Below are 8,344 nucleotides of genomic sequence, written 5' to 3' on the forward strand. Positions count from 1 at the left end.
ATATGGTTCAGTCAACTGTTACAGGGCATGCTGGGAGCAGTAAACAAGACTGAGGAAATATGCAAATAGTTGTTTTAAAAAGTGTTAGATTTTACTTTTTTACGGCAGTTATGCACTGGATGTCATGATTTAACTATTTAGTTGGCAGGAAGCCTAATTGTATAACTGTGGATCAGCAGCATAGAGAAGACCAGTCGTGTTAAAGGTTTGATATTGTATCTGATTGGTTGCATATTCAATATAACCAGAGAACAATTCAATTCAATTCAATTCAATTCAATTTTATTTATAATGCGCCAAATCATGAAACATGTCATCTCAAGGCACTTTACAAAGTCAAGTTCAATCATATTATACAGATTGGGTCAGATTATACAGATTGGTCAAAAATGTCCTATATAAGGAAACCAGTTGATTGCATCAAAGTCCCGACAAGCAGCATTCACTCCTGGGGAACTGTAGAGCCACAGGGAGAGTCGTCTGCATTGTACATGGCTTTGCTGCAATCCCTCATACTGAGCAAGCATGAAGCGACAGTGGGAAGAAAAACCACCCATTAACGGGAAAAAAAAGAAAAAGAAAAAAAAAAAAAGAAAAAAAAACGAGACTTGATTCCTCAGAAAGTCTATAAGTAATAATGACTTTGACAGATTATAGAGGAACAGAAGAAAGGGAAAAATCCACCATCATCATTTAAGAACAGTATATCTCTAACTATACTATATTTTTTTTATTATCTTTTGCATAAATCAGAGAGAAAAAAAACAAATCTCAACTATTTTAAGATTGTTAAACTTCAGTATAACCAAATGTTTTGAGAAACAGTGCATCATCATCATCATTTATTTTATTTAAAAAGATAGTTAAGGTATCTATCTGTAACTAATCTGTTTTTAACGTGTTGAAGATGTCCGTTTGCAACATGTTTGTGGGAAGCCTTTTTTAAACTTTTGCATAAATTAGAAAAAAAATAGATTTAAACTGTTTGGGGGTTGTTAAATTTCAATATAACCAGATGTGTTGATAATGTAATCATAATTAAACACTACATCTAAAGCCTTCATTGTAAACCTTGTTTCATGAAGATATAGAAACATTTTATTCATCAAATAAGCATGTTTTTTTTTTTTTCTTTTAAAATCGTTGTTTGTGAGGGTGGCATATTTCCTAGAAAAACAGTTTCTGGTGGTAGTGGGAGGGGGGTGTCCTTTTACTTTCCATGTTTGGTCCAGAGTTTCGCTGACAGTCACGGTCTCTGTTTTTTATGTCTCTATTTCTTTTCCACAAGATTCTGATCTTAATATTTTCAGGTATTAAAATATTACGTTAGTCATCTGCTTTTGTTGCCATGCATTCAGTCTGCACAGAAACACATCAGGCTGCTCTCGTGTTTTTGTTTGTTTTCTGCTGTGGTTCATCAACATGCATTACTTTTTCCTCGGAAAAGCAACAAAGCTTTTCAAACAGATATTTAGGTTAACCAAGAGATAAAAAGAGTAAGTGCAGGTTTGCTGTGAACGTGGATTCTGATACAATCTGGTGTGTGTCAGCTTCCTCCCTCCCTCAGGTTCTGGCTTCTGAATTTGTTTGGTGTAAAACTAAGCAATTTTAACCCAATGTCAGTTTTTGCATTTGGTGAATCTTTATTCCTGTTTACACTTTAGTTTGGAGTGAAAACAAAGGCTTGATTTTTCAAAAGGGTTTGACTAAAGATGATTTTTTAATTTTTTTTTATTTTAGTTTTGGTTCATTATTTTCCTTTAGGAAAGGTAAAATTAAAATTATGCAAAAATGTTACAAAATGTCTACAAAGTCATAGAATGTTACATTAATGTTACATTATATGGCTTTATTGGTGTATTGTACCCCTTTTCAGTACTTTCAAATTCGTCTGATCAGTTTAATTGATGGTAATCCCAGCACACATTTTTATAAATATTAAACAATATAAGCAAATACTGAGGTTGCTAAAAATGATGGCGCTGAATCTTTGAGCAGTCAAAGGACCCGCCCTGGCAAAAAGAAAGTACCACCCTTTGAAAATTTGAGGATTACACTTTTCTACATGTTGAAGACATGTAGTTTGATTCAATTTGCCAATTTTTTTATTATTATTTTGACCTCCTCCTGGTTAAACAACTGACAACAATGCACTAAAACAGTGATCCATAGGGCAGTTGTCCACTTTATGCTAACATTTGATTTCTAGTTAACACATAGAATACATGACCTGTCCAGGGTGTACCCCCCACCCTCCCCGCCTCTCGCCCAGTGAACGCCGCTGGAGATAGGCACCAGCAACCCCCGCGGCCCCATGAGGGATTAAGCGGTTTGGAAAATGGAAGCATGGATGGACATAGAATACATGTTTGTTGGGTTAAGTAGATGTTTTTCAGTAAACATTACATAAATGTCTGCGGCAGTTTTGTTTTAATCCGACGGTAGGAAAAATGTCTTTGGTTTGCCAAATGGCTGTGAAAACCATTAAAATGTTTAATTGTTTAATTTCAACAACTCTCAAGGGATTAGACGAATTTTGCACATTGTTTTCAGGTGAGGTGCAGAATTGAGCATTGAGGAATTCCTGTGGATAAAATTAAAATACAAACTTTAAGCTTGATCTGTCTTTAATCCCTCAGATTGCCTCACCAGCATCACTATGATCCCAAGCTGATAGCTGCACAAATTTGTTGTACAAAAAAGACAAAGCATGTTCATTGTAAAAAACAACAGAACCTACCATTAAATATTGATTTTTTTATTTTTTTTTTCAAAAGTAATGTTCACATATCATTGTCTAATGTAAGTCTGTATTTATCTTGGGGGGAAAAGATTAATTACAAGTGATCACTAAAAATGTAAAACCTTGTTTTACTCGTTAACCTAAATGTTAAGGTTAATTGTGGAAAACATTAGGAAGCCTCGTGATACCCTTTGGTTAAATTCCCTTTAGTCATCCGCTTCCCGTAGCCCTCCACCAGTCTCTGACATCGGTCTGAGTTCAGCTTGCTCTGCTCCTCACCTGCAGCTTTGAAATGTCTGACGGTCTCTTTGCACGCACAGTCACCTCACAGCAGCACAATGAGATCAAGATATGGGCTTTGGCTTGGCCCAGGACTTTCCATTTCTTATTTCTCAGCCAGTCTGTGGTGCGTTTAATTGTAGGTTTTGCATCGTTGTCACCTGGTTCTATGGTCAACTGTGTCTCTGACGGCATTTTGAGAGCACACTATGATGCACAGTAGGATTCACGGTGGGTTCTGGCCTGGTCCTTCTGGACCTGCTGCTGTGAAGATGCTCCAAACTATGACATTTTTAGCTCGATGCTTCACTGTTGGTGTGAGGTTCTTCTCTTGGGATGCTGATTAATTCAAAGAATTCTATTCCAGAAATCCTGATTTAGGACATTTTCTCTGGCAAACTGTACATTTTACAGAAAATGTCATGTTCCTTATCAGTTTCTATTGTTTATTTGTCTTATTAGATTTTTTTGCAGTATTACTCTAGTATATTTTAGATATTCAGATACCAAAAAATGGCTTGTGGAATGTCATATGATTATATGATACCCTTGTCCAGGGATGGGTTAGATTTCTTTAGGTTAACAGGGATCTGATGGACCATCACTCCGTGGAAACACAGATTGAGCAGCGATAAAGTTGCTCAGAAGTTGGACTTCTTGCATACATGCAGCTGGTAAAATAAATGTTGAACACGTCGACATTTTTGTAGGTCTCAATATTTCTAAATGGTGCGCAAACATATAAATTGCACCATATGTCAGTACACTGTAAAAAAAAAAAAAAGAAAAATTTAAAGGCACCAAACTTCAGGAATATTTTAAGTTTAGGACGTCAACATTTAAGTTTTGTTTTTGAGTTTGCAACACTTGGAATCCTGAATATTTCCAATTTATATGAAAGTAGCGTTGATGTACAAACTATGAATCTTTTATTTCTTAATTGAACAAAATCAGGCTTTTTAACCAGCCCTTATTGTCCTTCAGGGGAGAAATTTGTCATCTGCATTAAAACCCAGGGCCTTTTTTTTATTTCAGGGACAGTAAGAGTCTGGATTTTGAACCAGCAACCTTCTCTGTAACTGCTAATCCACCATCTAATGGTTACAAACCCTCTGGTAACTTAAGTATGAGTTTTGGTAACTTTATACTTAAATAGGAAGCAAATAATAAGTGATTGTACAGAAAGTACAACAACATTTAGCAGCATTTTTTATTAAGATTATAATAACACTCAGCTTCTAACTAAAAAATCAACTCCAAACGTTTTCATAACAAAAGCACATAAACTAGCAGAACTTTCACTGGTTGAAATAACCGACAACTTAAAGTACTGACAACTCACTCAGTAATGTTAAGGACTTTCTGAACTAACTTAAATTATTGTCCCTTTATGTCACTCTTGGTTTTTCTGGTTTTCACAACTGAAAAGAGTTTTTCAGCTCAAAAAGAAAAAAAGAAGTTGTTTTTTTACTGTGTAACAACTGAATCTGGTCAAAGCAAATTACTGGATAAGCATTAAGGGAATTAGCATTGAACATACGTACAGACACTTATTAAATATGTTGTGGATTTATTTATTTTTTAATGACATTTTCCAGACCTTTAAATGTTTTTTTCTCGGCTCCTCCTGGACGTCCTGACGATGCAGCAGAAGCTCAGAGAGGACAGAGCTTTGCTGCGGTAGCTCCAAGGTTTTGGATTCATGCCAGTGAACACCAGCCAGACTTCTTTAAAGCTCCTCTGAAAACTCTTTTTTCTTTGGCTTTTCACCCGACACAAGAGTCCATTTTATCCGTTAAAGTTGCTCCATGACATCTTTTCTGTGTCTTTTTGTATGTGTGTATTTAATACTTGTATATGACCTTTATTTGGTGTGTGGGCTGTTTTAAATAAATAAAGTTTACTTGACTCTAAGACAGCCCACATCATAATGTCCCCACCTGCAGACTTCACTGCTGGCATGGTGTGTTGAGGTAATATTCTTCCTCCAAACATGCTTTATGAACGACTACGTCCATGGAGGTCAGCTGTGGCCTCGGTCTGACCAGACTAATCCAAATTGTGTGCAGCAAACCTTAAAGCTTCATCTGTGGAGTTTTGCACAGTGAGTTTTCACACGCACCAGTGGAGTGGAGTGTGTGACCTCATTGTTTTCAATTTAAATGTTTAACCTGCTCTAAATTGCTTTTAGTAATCAGTAAAAGTGAACTGAAGAGATGGTGGATGCTCATCCCAGTCATCAAATAACTGAATCCACTGATGTCTCAGAGGTGAGGCTCTGTCTATTGTTTCCTTTACTCATAACAAATGATTAGACTATGATCTATTAGTCACTTACTTCCTGGTTTTAACCAGACCCACTCATCATATCTTCATGAGGAATCTAATCGGTTGTTTAATGAGTGGTTGCAGCTCTAATTATTAACAATGATCGTGTCACACTTTTAAAAGCATGCATAGTTTTGTTCTTTGTAAGCCTTGATCTTTGTATGTTCAAATCCGGTGACCTTTGCTCTGTTTTCTGCAGGACTTCTTTTAAAACCCTTGGGATTCTTGACCTGTTTGAAGGTCCGATTACGCCTCAGTGTCCTCACAGTTGGCACAACATTTTGTCCCAGGATTCCCTGATGGAAACCATCTTGACTAACAAAAAAAAAAAGGACAGACTGAATAGATCTTCTGGACTCTTATAAGTAGTTCTTCTACATGGTGGATTTTAATGGCAACAATCAAAGCTGGTCGCTCACATGCAAAAGAGGACCATCAGGCTACAGACCGATCCTTGGTGCTCTGATGGCCGCTTTTTTAACTCATGCTCGCCATAACAGCATTGTAAGAGGGCGATATTTGGACCTGGAGGCCTCCACCGCTGTTGAACGACGTCAGTGTCTCTTCACAAAAATTACTTCTTTTACTTTTCTCTCAAACCATCGTTCCTCTCTATCCAGGATGCGAAGAGCTTCATCTCTAAACGAGTGACCGCTGACCTGCAGATGAGTGCAAAGCACAGACTCCTGGCCTGATGATGGCCACCTTTTGTAAGGCTGAGTTCACCTATAACACATCAGACTGAAGAGGACCTTTGGAGAAGAAAAAAACAACAACAAAGAAGCACAGTCCAGGAGAGGAAGAAACTAACACGGGTACTGAGAACAGAGCAGGGGATTGTGGGATGCCGTCTGCAAGATCTGGACTTAATTTATGCAGAACGAGTCCAAAGAAGATCCAGACGCATCTCCGCTCACAGAACAGACAACCGGTATTTGATTTCAAGGAACTGAGCTTACAGTTGTGTTAATGGACATTCGGGACACCGTGACGTTATTGCCTGTGTTGTTTTATTGCATGGTTGTGATGCATGTGCATGCCTGGACTAACAGTAACCTTGGTGGTATTTCATTTATGTGGGGGGTAGCTTCCTCCTTAGTAGTTCTAGTGGGTAAATTGAGGTTGGCTGGTTTATACGTTTCTAACCAAGGTTGACTGTTAAATGATTCATTATTTCATTTAAGTGTGGTCTCAGGACATATCTGATAGCTTTGAGTTTACAATTCTGATTTCAAAATAAGAGTTTGGATTCATAAGGGACTGAGTATGTTTAGGTGCCTCTGAAGGCTATTTGGTGACATAATTTTAAGGTAATTATTCAAGACTAATTTTATTTTATTGTCCAATTGTTTCATTTGAAAAACTATTTTATTATTTCATTTACATTTACCAGTCTCTGAGCTAATAAAATATCATTGTTTATCCAAGGTGGTTTCCTATTCTAAGTTGTGGGGTGGGAAACATACACATATCACATTACCACACACTCCTATAGGCACATACCTCCAGTAACTCCTACTCTCCCTGGCAGTATTAATTAATACAGGATAGTAACTCTCATGTAAGTTCAGGCTCTTACACAGGCAATACACTGTTTGCCCCTCTCCCATCAGGTAAACGCTTCAGAAGCATCAAATCCAGAACTAATAAACTTATAAACAGCTTCTTTCCAGGAGCTGTGTGCCCTGATGAGGGACTGCAGTCCAACGCCTTTAAATCACCCCACAAACACCTTCATATGTTACATTCACCTTAATGTTACTGCGTACTGCTCACGATCATCTCTGAATATCTGAATGCACATTCCTGTAAACGAAGCCTCACTCATTATTGTTTAATAAGCATCTTACTACCTCGTTATCTGCTGTCTGTGACTTTCCCTGCCGACCTGTCCATGGTGTCCACCGCCTATCGTCCATTGACAGCTGGAGATAGGCACCAGCACCTCTCGAGACCCCAGCAGGGATAGAGGATAGACGTGTTAGAAAATGGATGGATGGATGGATGTGACTTTCCTGAAGGCTAAAAATAAAAATGTAACCCTTGTTCATTGCCTGTTTGTCAGTTCTTGCCTTCATTATGTGTAATGTGAACTGGAGTGGCCACACGGTGACAAATAAAAATACTCTGATTCTGAACCCGTCCAAAGGACCTACTCAATCTCTTTTTTATTTTGTATTTTCCTATTATTAATGAGATGCATCCAGACATCTTGGCTGACCCAAGCTACAGGTCTGCAGAACAGAATCCTCAGTTATTTTTGGCTCATAAATAAATACATATTTCCATTTGTGTGGGATGGATTAAAGACATACAGCTGATGCTGAGTAACAATCAGTGGTCAGGGGTCTTACTCAGAAATAACAGAGTGATGTACTGAGTTTCAAACTGGTGACCTGAGCGGCCTCTCCACGATGCAGACGCCCGACTCTCTAACCACCAGGACACCACTCCCACTTATCTAAACAGTTATGAGCAATCTGAAGCTAACTTTTCTTGTTGTAACTTGGGGGTAATAGCGACGTACGTCTTTATACTCAGGCATGGAGCTCTTGAGTGTTTCTGTGCCTTGCAGTGGAAACAGAAACCTCAGTGGCCGCTAAGTATGGCCGGAGGTCTTCTCCGCTCTTTGAAGCACTTCTGACCTCCTGCCTCCTCAGAAACCCGGTGGCACATAAAAACGAAAAGATGCGGTCTATTCGGTCTTTATGCATAAGAAAGTAAAATAAAAAAAGAAAATAAATGTAATAGTATAAGACAAATATGCAATCACATGCATCATATACACACACACACACACACACACACACACACACACACACATACAACATTCATGTACATGCTCCTAAAAAAATTATAAAATATGTACAGATATTGCACTTCTAATGGCATCTAGCAGTTTTCTAGTTTTATTGTGACTTTAGAGCCGTAAGGACTGTTCCTAAGGTGATTTGTCCTGTTTTTTTATTGCTCCGTATCTCCAGCCAAGCAGCA

The sequence above is a fragment of the Fundulus heteroclitus genome, chromosome 3 (assembly GCF_011125445.2).
Source record: "Fundulus heteroclitus isolate FHET01 chromosome 3, MU-UCD_Fhet_4.1, whole genome shotgun sequence".
Lineage (NCBI taxonomy): Eukaryota > Metazoa > Chordata > Actinopteri > Cyprinodontiformes > Fundulidae > Fundulus > Fundulus heteroclitus.